Consider the following 9,598-nt stretch of genomic DNA (forward strand, 5'->3'; position numbering starts at 1 on the left):
GTTTTATTGTTATTTATTTTTATTGGTTCTTTTTAGTTACACACACCAGCAGACTCCATTATGATAGAATTATACCATCCTGGAGTATATCTTCTTCCAATTATTTCTATTCTACATATTAGTAAAATGATTGTATTCACATATAAGAAGTTGGACTTTTTTATCTGTTCATCCTAGAAATCAAAAATATAAAAATTTTTAAAACATCTCAATTTGAGAGCCTCTTATTATGAAGCAATTATAATCTTCCCAAAACCTGGTAGTGTTAATCCTCCAAGAACTTTACTATGGGAGACCAGCAGGGCTTGTGGCATGAATGATAAGGATTCTACATAGAAAATGAAGAGATCAAACTTCAAGGGCTGAATTCCTTTAACCAGGATTCTTCTTGTAAACCATCCAAACAGAATATGGAAAGGTACATAGGCAATTGCTTTTCTAATCAGATCTTATTTTAAAAACTACTCTTAACTATTCCTCCCCCGGATCACTGAGAATAATCTCTTTTCATCTAAGATTCCTCTTAGATTTCCTACCCTTCCTTTCTGCCATTCCCTTTGTTTTTCCTCTTCTGTCAGGTAGCAGTTCTTCCATAATGCTTATGATGAATCTGCCAGGCACTTTGCATCTATCATGCAATTTAAACACTATTATGAGGTAAGTATATTTACTACTCATTATAGAGATGAGGAGATTAAGGCATAGAGAGATGAAGTAATGGGTCCAAACATACAACTGGTGAGTGTGTGGCTGGCGCTTGAACTCAGGCCCCATAGCTCCAGAGTCTTTACTCTCAATTGCCAACACGTGGGCAACAATTTTGCTTCTGTTGCTCAAATGACTTACTACAACTTCCTTTGATTAGAGAGACCACACTTGCAGGTTTCCCTGGGACAAGCAAAACCTGCTGTCCATAGTCATTTTTTTTTTTAGTTGTTGATGAACATTTATTTTATTCATTTATTTATATGCGGTGCTGAGAATTGAACCCAGTGCCTCACACATGCTAGCAAGCGCTCTACCACTGAGCCACAACCCCAGCCCCTGCCCATAGTCATTTTTGATAGCTCTCTTTTCACCCTCAAAATTATCCCTGTTAGGTAAAATTATATCACATTTTGAAAGCGACCTGCTATTTATAGCTACCATTTGTTGAGTGCCTACTATTCACCAAAAAATTATACTTATTATCTTATCATACTTAAGAATTCCATGAGGTCATGATTGTTGTCCCCAGTTTTATAGTGAAGGAAACTGAGATGTTAAGAAACTTGTCCAAAATTGTATAATAGTAATTACTGAACAAAGAGTCAAGGCCAGCCAGGTCTGTCTGATGAAAAAGCTCAAGGTCTCAGCTGCTGCCCTAGGTTTGACCCTTACAAATGACAAGCAGATAGAAAAATCATCTGAAATATCACTAAATGTCCAAGTGTACCATTACTGCCTGCATCGAGTTCAGCTATAGCAGCTCTTCTCACAGGGTGGTCCAGACCCTGCGACCTTTGAGATCCTTTCACAGGGTCATTAGATTACAAATATTTTCATAGTAATACTAAGATGTTTCTTGTCTCTTTCACTGTGTTGACATTTGAATTTATATTTTTTATAGCCCAAGAGGAGATACCACTTCACACCAACCAAGTTGGTTATAATTTTTTAAAAAATGGAAAATAATTGAGATTTGGCAAGGAGATGGAGAAATGGGAAGCTTCATACATTGTTGGTGGGAGTGTAAAATGGTGTGATTGCTGTGAAAAATATCTGAAACACAGAGAAGCTAAATTCAAAATGATTATATGATCCAGCAGTTCTGTATCTAGGTATATTAGGAACAATAATATATACAAAAATTTGACAATGTATTTATTTATCAATTTATCAATTCCCTATAAACACAAACACTCCCCAAAAATATGAAATAGATACTTCGACCAGCCCTATAACTATTCAGGAAATTGAATTCACAATTTTAAAACTCCCCAAAGAGAAATTCCAGACCCAAAGGGTTTGACTGTGTATTCTACTAAACATTTAAACAATTACACCAATTCTACATAGTCTTTTCAAGAAAATAAAAGAGGAAGGACATTTCCCAATTCATTTTATGAAAATAATAGTACCCGTATTCCAAAGAAAGATGTTGATGTTACCAAAATAAAAATAAACAAAAAACTATAGACCAATATCCCTGAGGAATACACACACATACACACACAAACAAGTAGTGTGCAGCAACATATAAAAAGAATCATATACCATGTCCAGGTATGGTTTATTCCAGGGACAAAGGCTTCCTCAATATTCAGAATCAATCAATAGAATCCATAATATTAACAGACTAAAGAGGAAAAAAGTCACATAACCACATAGATCAATACAGATGAAGCATTTGACAAAATTTATGAAAAAAAAAACTTCCAGAAAAAATAAAAATAGGGGATTGCTTCTTCAACTTGTTGAAGAGAACATAGGAAAAAACCTACAGAGAACATTATATTTAATGATGAAAAACTGAATGCTTTCTTCTTAAGATGGAACTAGCAAAAGTGTTCACTTTCATCCTCTATCCAATACAGTACAAGAAGGTCTAGCCAACCCAATAAGTCAAGAAAAAGAAATAAAAGGCATGCCGATTAGAAAAGAAAAAGATCGAGCCCCCTATTTGCAGATGGCATGATGGTATAGCAAGGCTGCAGCACACATGAATTAGTGATTTCTATATACTAGTAACGGACACAGGGATACTAAAGTTAAAAATACAACACCATTCTCCTCAAAATGAGATACATAGGTGTGACTCTAATAAAATATTTACAAACTTGCATGTTGGAACTTACACAATGTTGACGATAGATGAAACAAAAAATCCTAAGAACAGAGAGACATACTATGTTCATAGATTAGAAGATTCAATATAAAAATAATGTTAATTCTCCTCAAGTTGATGAACAGATTTAACTGATTTCTTGTGGGAATCCCAACAATAATTTTTTGTAGATACAGATAAGATTATTCTAAAATTTATCTGTAAAGGTAAAAAAGAACTAGTATAACTAAAACCAGTCTGAAAAAGAAAGAAAAAGTGAGAGGAATCAGTTTACCAGATTTCAAAACCTACTATATAATATACAGAATCAAGACTGTATAGTATTGACAGAGGAAGGCTGTATAGTAATCAAGACCATAAAGTAATCAAGTCTACCTATATGATATTGGCAGGGGAACAGAAACCCAAATCAATAAAAGAGAAGGAAACTCAGAAATAGGTCCAAGAAAATATGTTTAACAAAAGTACAAAAACAATATCTATGGAGGAAAGAACCTTTTCAACAAATAGTGCTGGTACAATTAATTGTTCACTCATGAGCCAAAAACATGAGCCTCCACCTGAACCCCACAAAAACAAACTCAAAATAGATCACTGATTTAAATGTAAAACTGAAAAATTATAAATGGTTTTTAAAAATAGAAAATCTTCAGAATCTAGGACAGGGCAAAGAATTCTTAAACTTGCCAACAGAAATATAAGCCATTAATAGGAAAAATTGATAAATCTGTTAAGAAAATGCAAATCTACAAAATAGAAAAATATGTTTCTAAACCACAAAGGTGACAGAAGGATAATATCTAGGATATATAAAGGACTTTCAAAGCCCGACAGTATAAGAACGAAAAGTCTAATTGAAGCATAAGCAAAAGACATGAAGAGATATTTCACCTCAGGGGAGATTCAGGTGGCAAAAAAAGCATATGAAAAAATGTTAGATAGCAGGCTAGAGCTGTGGCTTAGTGGGAGAGTGTTTGGCCAGCATGCATGTGGCCCTGCATGCAACACACATACACACACACACACACACACACACACACACACACACACACGGATGTTAGACCTCATTAACAATTAGATTGCAAATTGAAGTCACAATGAGAAATCACTATACACATGAGAAGGGCTTAAAAAAATAGTGACAATAAGTCAAAGAAGATATTCGGGAAAGTCTATATACCCTATGATTTCAATAATATGACAGTATAGAAAAGAAAAAACTATGAAGACACTAAAAAACAAAACAAAACCAAAAAAAAAAAAAAACTAGTGGTTGCCAGGAATTAGTGGGGAGGGAAGGATGAATAGGCAGAGTACACTATAATAGCAGATAAATGTCATTTTGCATTTCTCAAAGCCCATAGAATGTACAACACCAAAAGTGTATCTAATGTAAATGGTGGACTTCAGGTGATATTGATGTGTCAATGAAAGTTTGATTGTAACACATGCACCACTCTGGTGTAGGTTGTTGACAGTAGGGAGGCTATGTGTAGGTAGGACAGGGGTATGTGAGAAGTCTCTGCACATCCTGCTCGAATTTGTTGTGAATCTAAAACTTCTTAACAAAATTAAATCTATTTTTTTTAATGACAACTCTAAAAGTTGGCAAGGATGCAGAGAAACTCATACATTGCTGGTGAGAATACTGTGTAACCACTTTGCAAATCAATTTGTCAATTTCTTTAAAAATGAAAGGTACAACTACCCTAGGACTCAGCCATTTTTCTCCTGGCACATATTCCAGAGAAGTGAAGACATATTCACAGAAAAATCTGTACATAACATTGATAGATGTTTTGTTTGTAATAACCAAAAATTGGAAACAACCCAGATGTCTTTCAACAAATGAACAATGAAGCAAACTGTGGCCTATGAGGGTATGGGTGGTAGACACCCATACCATGGATGACTGTTCTCCAATGAAAAGGAACAGACTACTGATACACACATATCCTTGGACGTGTTTACAAAGAATTATGCTGGGGGAGGGAAGCTATTGCCAAAAGTTTCTACACCATATGAATCTATGAATAGAACATTCTTTACATGACAAAATAATGGAATTAGAGAACACATTAGTGGTTTTTTCAGAAGATAAAAGGAGGTGAGAACAAAGAGGAAGTAAAAATGGCTACATAAAGACAACTTTATATAGGTATAGGAACTTTATATAGGATATAGATATATATTTGTAACTTCACTATATCAATGTCACTGACCTGATTGTGCTACTGTACTTCCTATACATCCTAGTTTTTTGTTTGTTTATTTGTTTTTGGCACTAGGAATTGAACTTAGGGGCACTCGGCCACTGAGCCACATCCCCAGCCCTATTTAGTATTTTATTTAGAGAGAGGGTCTCACTGAGTTGCTTAGCACCTTTCCATTGCTGAGGCTGGCTTTGAACTGGCCTCAACTGAGCTGTTGGGATTATAGGCATGGGCCACCACACCTCACTCCTATACATAACTAGTTTTGCAGGATGTTACCAGTGGGGGAAACTGAGTAAAGCACACAAGAGATCTCTCTGTATTGTTTCTTACAACTGCATGTGAATCTACAATTATCTCAGAATAAAATTTGAATAAAAACAAAAACTAAGTGAAGTGAGCCTTTCAGTACAAGGAATATTGCATTTGCTACCAATGATAAAATTTAAGATGTCAAGCAAAAATTAGAATTTTGGAAATTTTGTTTCTGCCACCATAGCAGAACAACTTCCCAAGACTTAATGAAAGTTTTAAATGGATCACTAGTGCCATTAATTAATTTTTTTAGTTTGTTTTTTGAGGTACTGGGAGTTGAGTCCAGAAGTACTCTACCACTGATCCGCATCCTTAGCTTTTTGTTATTGGAATAGGGTCTCACCAAGTTGCAGCGGCTAGCCTTGAACTTCCTATCCTTCTGCCTCAGTCTCCTGAATAGCTGAGATTACAGGTGTGCTAATTTGTTGTTGTTGTTTTTCCGGTACTGGGTATTGAACCCAGGTGTGCTTTACCACTGAGTTACATTCCCAGCCCTTTTTATTCTTTGAGACAGTCTCACTAATTTGCTTAGGGCCCAGCTCAATTGTTGAGTCTGGTCTTGAACTTGAAATCCGCCTGCCCCAGCCTCCCAAGCTGATGATCCCTTATTATCCACTAGGCATGCACAACCACTCCTGGCTGTGCTAATTTTTTTTAATTAATTAATTAATTTGTTCTGATTTGTTACACATGACAACAGAATGCATTTAGTTCATAGTACACAAATGGAGCACAATTTTTCATTTCTCTGGTTGTACACAAAGTAGAGTCACACCATCCATGTCTTCATACATGTACCTAGGGTAATGATGTCCATCTCATTCCACCATCTTTCCTATCCCAATACCCCCCTCCCTTCTTCTCTCTCCTGTTTGCCCTAGCCAAAGTTTGTCCTAATGTTTTGATACTGTAAAATGAAATATATCAGTAATTGTAAGAGCTGCATAACTCCATGAACCAATATTTTCTAAATGATCAATCTAGAATAATAAAAAATGATGCAAAATTGAAAACTCATTGAAAAGTGCAAGATAAGCCAGTAGATTTTACTGGGTGGCATACAAAAGTATATCCATTTGACCATAGATTACAACTGCAACTAACTTTTGAGAAATTATCATTTTTAAGAAATTACAATTTCTAAACCGGGCACAGTGGCACACACCTGTAATCCCAGTAGCTTGGGAGGTTGAGATAGGAAGATTGAGAGTTCAGAGCCAGCCTCAGCAATTTAGGCACTAAGCAACTCAGTGAGATCCTGTCTCTAAATAAAATACAAAATAGGGCTGGGGATGTGGCTCAGTGGTGGAATGCCCCTAAGTTCAGTTCCCAGTACAAAAAAAAAAAAAAAAATACCATTGTCAGCTATCAACAAAGTATTAAAAACAATATCTGTTTTTACCTGAAATGCTATCCAGATATACTTTCTTTTTCCAACTACTTATCTTTGCAAAGTTAGACTTCCTCCTATCCTTGAACCAAGGTAATACATCACAACAGATTAGGTACAGAAGCATATGAGAAATCAGTTAAACTAGACATTAGATATTTGCAAATAAAGAATGTAAACCAACACCCATATTTTTGCTAAACTGTCTTTTATTTTTTTAAATATTTATTTAGTTGTAATGGACATGATATTTTTTATTATTTATTTCTGTGTGGTGCTAGGGAACAAACCCAGCCCCTCACAAGTGCGAGGCAAGCGCTCTACCACTGAGCTAGAATCCCAGCCCTAAACTTTCTTTTACTTTGTCAAATATAGTCATTGTTCAGGAAAAAAAAAATTATGTTAACATGTAATGGGCTTATTCTTTTTAATGACTAATAAATATATGGTTTTAGATTTTCCCACTTTGAATTTCTAGTAAGGCAAATACTGGTCAATGGAAAGCTTGCAAGATAAAGGTCTTTGGGGTCCTCAGTGAAAATGGTCCTTTCACCCAAAACTTTGAGAACTGCCGCATGAAGAATTGAAAGTTTCTTGTTTACTATACTGGTCTGTTCAAACAGGCGCTCAGCCAAGTGCAGGTACCCAAAGGATTATGTAAAAAAACAAGAAATTAGCCAGTTTTGGAGACAGGCATATATATCAGGGGACAAGACAGCATTGAAATTGCTGAGATTCCATATGGAGGATCATTCTCTGGAAATTCCTGCCGGTTTCTGGAGAATCCTTTCTGAGACCACTGCACTCCACCCCCAGATAGAAGGATCAGTAACTTGAAAGCTGTCTCTAATTGTTGCTTTTCCTTTTATTGATAATATTATACTTTCAGAGGAGTCGGAATGGCTTCCTATGAGAGAGAGAGAGAGAGAGAGAGAGAGAGAGAGAGAGAGAGAGAGAGAGAGAGAGAGAGAGACTGACTTTGCCAATTCAACTTTTACCTAAATAATGATTTGGAGTACACTCAGCTATTTGCAGAGAAGAACCATTTTTAGAAGAATATAAAGGTTATAATGTCTCTTAGGTGAAATCCATAATGAAGAATCCTTTTTAATTTCATCTGCTGGCTGTATTGTTGAGTTGATCTTCAAAAAGCCTGGTGTTGCTAAAAGGGGAAAAAAAAAGAATCGATGACTTAATTTCTAAATTTAAAATCTGTCAGTTAAATGAATCACAATGAAATGGTCTGATTTTTAAATGAAGTCCCCATCAGCAGTCTCCTGGCATCCCTCCCAGCTAAGCAAGCAGCTCCCACTTGAGTCTCCGGGAAGATGCCTGCCTCTCTGGCTCTCATTATTCAGATGCTAAGACATTAGGGTAAGTGCACAAGTGGCCTCAGAAGGGTCATTGTGATTCAACCTAGTTAAACAGTTTATAGTTCTGGAGACTCCATCACCAGTGAATGAACTGGAGAAATGGGGAGACTAAGGCAAAGGCAACTTGGTTCCTTGTCCTTGGGAATGTGTTTAAACGATCCAGAGATGAAGCAGTTGTGTTATAATGTTATGGTGGTTGGATGTGTGTGTTTCCGGTCACTATACCTACCATGTCCCTGATGCCCTGATAGTTTCACCCCTCTTACTGACTTAGCCTCCTTTTTTCTCTCTTTTTTCTGTGTTAAATCATTTTTTCTTTAATTCCTTCCAATTTTTACTAGCTAAGTCAGAGCCCTTATAACTCTACATTTGCCACTATCTAGGGGAATACTTTGCAGTCTCATCTACCTAAGCAATGGGTCCTCCTGTCTAGCCCCTCTTCAACCTCCCCTACACAGCCTGACTCACCCCTGCTGGTCCAGGGGACCGGCCTACAGGCATAGCTTCGGTCAGCCTGGCCTACCGGTCCTGCTTGGCTGACCTGTCCCTTTCATTTCAGGTCATTAAAAAAAAAAAAAATCTGGAAATAGCTGTTGGAAATAAAACAACCTGAATACATTTTAAGTACTTTTCTAATAAGTTTATGAAGTAACTGATCTATTGCTCTATGTTTAGCTTTAAACATCTTCCTGACACTGAAGAAATAAGACCATAGCAAATGAGAATAAAATTATTTGCTTTCTGTTCAACATCTTCATCCACTTTTGAACTGACTTTGCAAAATAAAAATTAGCATCTTTTTTTCTTTTTTCTTTCTTTCTTCCTTTTTCTTTTTTTTTAGTTGTACATGGACACAATATCTTTATTTATTTATGTTTATGTGGTGCTGAGGATCAAACCCAGTGTCTCACATGTGCAAGGCAGACGCTCTACCTCTGAGCTACAGCCCCAGCCCCAGCCCCAGCCCCAGCCCCCCAAATTAGCATCTTGACACAGGGTTTTTCACTTAAAAAAAAATCCTAAACTTAAAATATAGCATGTTGTACAATAACTTTTTTTTTTTTTTTTTTGGTACCGGGTTTGGAACCCAGGGGCACTTAACCACTGAGTCATATCCTCAACCCTTTTTTATATTTTATTTTGAGACAGGGTCTCGATAAATTGCTTAGGGCCTCACTAGGTTGTTGAGGCTGGGTTTGAACTGGTAATCCTCCTGCCTCAGCCTCCTGAGCTGCTAGGACTACAGGCGTGCCCCACTGTACTGTACCTGTCCGAATAATTGGTTTTTCTTAAGAAAACATACACTTTGCTAATTACAGTATTTTTATTTTCAGGGAGATTCTAATAGAAAGTGTCTTTCTTCATTTGTTTCACTACAATTTTCAGAGACTCTAATTTGAATGCAATCGAATTGAAAGAATTTTAAAACTTCCCTCTTAGGTAATGTTCAGATTTGATGCTGTTTTCTTCAAGCTCTTCT

The sequence above is a fragment of the Urocitellus parryii genome, chromosome 13 (genome assembly GCF_045843805.1).
Source record: "Urocitellus parryii isolate mUroPar1 chromosome 13, mUroPar1.hap1, whole genome shotgun sequence".
Taxonomy (NCBI): Eukaryota; Metazoa; Chordata; class Mammalia; order Rodentia; family Sciuridae; genus Urocitellus; species Urocitellus parryii.